Consider the following 3,926-nt stretch of genomic DNA (forward strand, 5'->3'; position numbering starts at 1 on the left):
CCACGTGACCATCGCTACGCACAGAACCGGATATAGGCTTTACACTCCGTTTCAGCGGTGCCGATGATTAGAGTTCCGGAATGCGTTCCGAAATCTGCAGGCTCCTGAGAACACTCCGTGGATTAAGACCTCCGTGTTGTAGAGCGGTACCGTGAGTACACGCAACTTTGGTTGTGTCTAAACTGTGAGGATCGGGCTTTATGTGTGTTCCTCTGTTGGGGAGACTGCAGCCACGCGTCTCATGCAGAGGGACTGATTCGTGCCCCGTCCTCCTCCTCAGTTTCTCTTTGCTTCGTTCGGTCCTTGCCTCTTTTTGCTCGTTCCTCCATTGTTGAGACTACTGCCTAGCATCTCGTGCGGAGGAACTTATTCTGTGATTATTGCCGGTTTCGTAAGCGGCAGGCCCGCGCTATATCTGGACGCTACTCTCGCCCCTCTGTTGGAGAGACTGCCGGCGGGCGTCTCGTGCAGGGGAGCGTGTTAGCGCTTGTGAACTCCTTGGTGAGTCTTCTCTCTGTTGGCGAGCCAGAACTTTCAGGGCTCTTGCAGAGAAAAGACATTCGTAAAGGGATAAGGCAATCCCTGGATCCTTGTGTGCACGTTCATTCCATGGTGCTAGGTTGGGAGCCAAATCTAGCCTCTATACATTTCTGAATCGATCCAATACTTGGGAGACTATAGAGTGACCGGCTCATTCTCCTTGGTATGGTTGTATTGGTTCGGAGCTGAGGGGCTTGTTTCTCACCCCACATTCTGGGGGTCTCTGATCTTCCAAATCGACTCTGACAAGACTGTGCACCCAAAGCATCAGGGGCTAAGAAAACCGTTATCCCAGTACTATTGGGAAGTATCCTTATTACCAGAAGAGAATGTGCATTAACAGTGAAAGAATTTTGTGTTGAGCTTGTTTATTGTGTTTCGTTTTCACTAGCAGAGAGAGTCTTTGGAGGGTGTGACAATAGCCAATTGTCTGCACTAACCACAGGGCTCGCCTCGCCCGGGGGTAGGTTGAGGGATAAAAGGGACCTAGTCTAATGAACAGTAAGAACAAATCCTTACCTAGGTGCTTTATTTACAGTATCCTCTCTCTTCTATCTAATAGCATTGAGTCGGACTTGTGCATTCACCCTCACCTCTCTGCCAGTCTCAGCCTTCAACCTTTTGTTTCAGGTAGGAAGAGTGGTCTCAATAAGATTAGCACGAGAGAAAGGGAAGGGGGCAGGGAAGCGGGGTGTGGTGGATGAACAGCAGGGATTAATTTGTTGTTCTTGTGTTTCCTCAGGTCTCCCTCCCTGCAGTTCCCATCCTTTCCTTCCCCCGCTTAACTATCTCACTAGTCCGAGTTTATTGCTCTTCGGACTTGGGGCAGTTTAGAGGTGGACCCCTTTGAGCATCTGCACAATCCCGAGGACTTTGTACGGTCAAACCTGACAGATGGTGACCTAGAACGAGACAGATGTCTCCTCTTAGATGAATGTTTGCCCATCCTGAAAAAGACTGAAACAGCAACCACCAAATTTGAATAATCAAGAAAAGATACAATAACAAGACAAAACAATACAATACCGCTGGACTGTGAGGGAGACTCTTTAAATATTCTGATCAAAGGCACGCTTCCTGAATCCAACCAAAAGCCTGACTTCCCTTCAACTCATTATGCGGGTCAAAAACACTGCCTCCTAGCACGACCACACCCAGATGAAAGTGCCGTAAACAGGAAGAGTCATTTCAGATGAGATAAGTCTTGTAACTTGAATCTAAGATTTAGTCTGTCGTTGCAGAGGAGGCAAACTCCACAAGCCCAGCAGGGGAGCAGTCCTCCCCCCAATATTACGTCTGTGTCCCGTGTAAAAAGCCCTGGAAGACAGAAAAGTGAACAGGAGGATTCTGTGTAAGCTACCCTTATATAGCACCCAGTAGGGTGGTTAGGGCTTACTTAGAATACTCTTGCATTTTTTCTGTTTGTGAGGTGGAGCCACCTCAATAGGTAGTGACTGGGACAAGAGACATAGAGGGAATGGGAGCTCCAGTTGTTCACAGATATGCATGTGTTGTTGATCAGAGGTGTTGTAGTTGGAAGGAATGGTGTTCATACCAGAGTCAGGAACCACTCGGGTTGGAGGGGTGCACAGACAGAATATCAAGTTTGAAATGTCGACATACACAAATATTGTGTTGGAAATATAGTGATGCAGAAATATCAACAGCAAGAATATCGGGGTCAAGAATAACGACTTGAAGGTAAAAAATATGGTTTTTGAAAATATCGAAGTCATTAATATAATTTGCAAAAATATAGTTGTTTAAAATATCGATGTTTTAATTAGTGTTATGTATTTTAGTATGTATTTAAAAAGTATGTAAACTATTTTTTTGTACAAGTATTGCTTTTGTTTTTTTATATACGTGTTACATTTTTAGTAGTTATTAATTTTATTTTAATTACCTTTTGCGTTTTTTAGTTCTGTAGCAGGTTGTGGGTTTAGAGGGGAATAGGGTGGGAAGTAATTTAATGACAATTTTGTATTTATTTAATTTAGATTTTATAGTGTTAATTGTGGGAATTAATTCAGTGTTTACTAATTATGAATTGGTTGTTTATTATTAATTAATTAATTGGTAATTATGTTAATTGTGTTATTTTGTTTTAGGAGCGGGTTATGGGTTTATAGGGGAATAGGGTGGGAAGTAATTTAATTATAATAAATGTAGTAATATTTTGTATTTATTAATATTTATTTAATTTACATTTTTTAGTGTTAATTGTGGAAATTAAGTTATTATTAATTATTTATTATTTGCTTGTTAATTATTATTAATTAATTAATTGTAATTATGTTAATTGTGTCATTTTCTTAGGAGTGAGTTGTGGATTTATAGGGGAATAGTGTGGGAAGTAATTTAATTATAATACATTTATGAATATTGTTTATTTATTATTTAATTTATATTTTATAGTGTTAATTGTTGGAATTAATGTATTACTAATTATTTATGATTTGCTTGTTAATTATTATTAATTAATTAATTATGTTAATTGTGTTATTTTTTAAGGAGAGGCTGGTGGTGTTTATAGGGGAATAGGGTGGGAAGTAAAATTATTTATAATTAATTAATAATTATTTGTTAGTGAATCCTAATTAATTAATTAACATTTAAATATGGCACTTGTGTAATTAATTTAAGATGTGAGTTGTGGGGTTTATAGTGGTAAAGGGTGGGAAGTAAATTCTTTTAAATTAGTTAATAAGTTGTTTTTAATTGATTTTACTTTATTAATGTAAAATTAGTTATGGAAATTCTGTAATGATTTTTAGGTCTGGATTGTGGTGTTTGTTGGGGTAGAGGGTGGAAAGTAATTTATGTTTAATTAATAATTAGTTGATCATTAATATTAATTCATCAATTCATAAATATTTATGGTAATTGTTTATTTTTATTTTGTGGGGCCGATTCCGATCCTGTATTTTCTTTTCCCATATGACACGTATCCGTATTTTTTTCCGTATGAATCGTACAAGTCACGTCCGACCCGTGAAGTACGATTCGTACGGGAATCATAGCGGGAAAACTTGTACAAGAGAGACCCGGACACTTTTCTGTACGAACCGTAAAAAGACAGTCCGAGCGTACAAGTACGATCCGGACCGGCTTTCCGATTTACGATTCGTACGGAAAATGTCCCGTACACGGGGAATGACTTGTACAAATGCAATGTCGGTGTACGCATCGTACATAGCAATGGCGGCATACGCACCGTACATACGCAATGTCGGTGTACACACCGTACATAGCAATGGCGGTGTACGCACCGTACATAAGCGATGTCGGTGTATGCACCGTACATAGCAATGGCGGTGTACGCACCGTACATAGCAATGGCGGGGTACGCACCATACATACGCAATGTCAGTGTATGCACCGTA

Source organism: Triturus cristatus, chromosome 7 (genome assembly GCF_964204655.1).
Source record: "Triturus cristatus chromosome 7, aTriCri1.1, whole genome shotgun sequence".
NCBI lineage: Eukaryota > Metazoa > Chordata > Amphibia > Caudata > Salamandridae > Triturus > Triturus cristatus.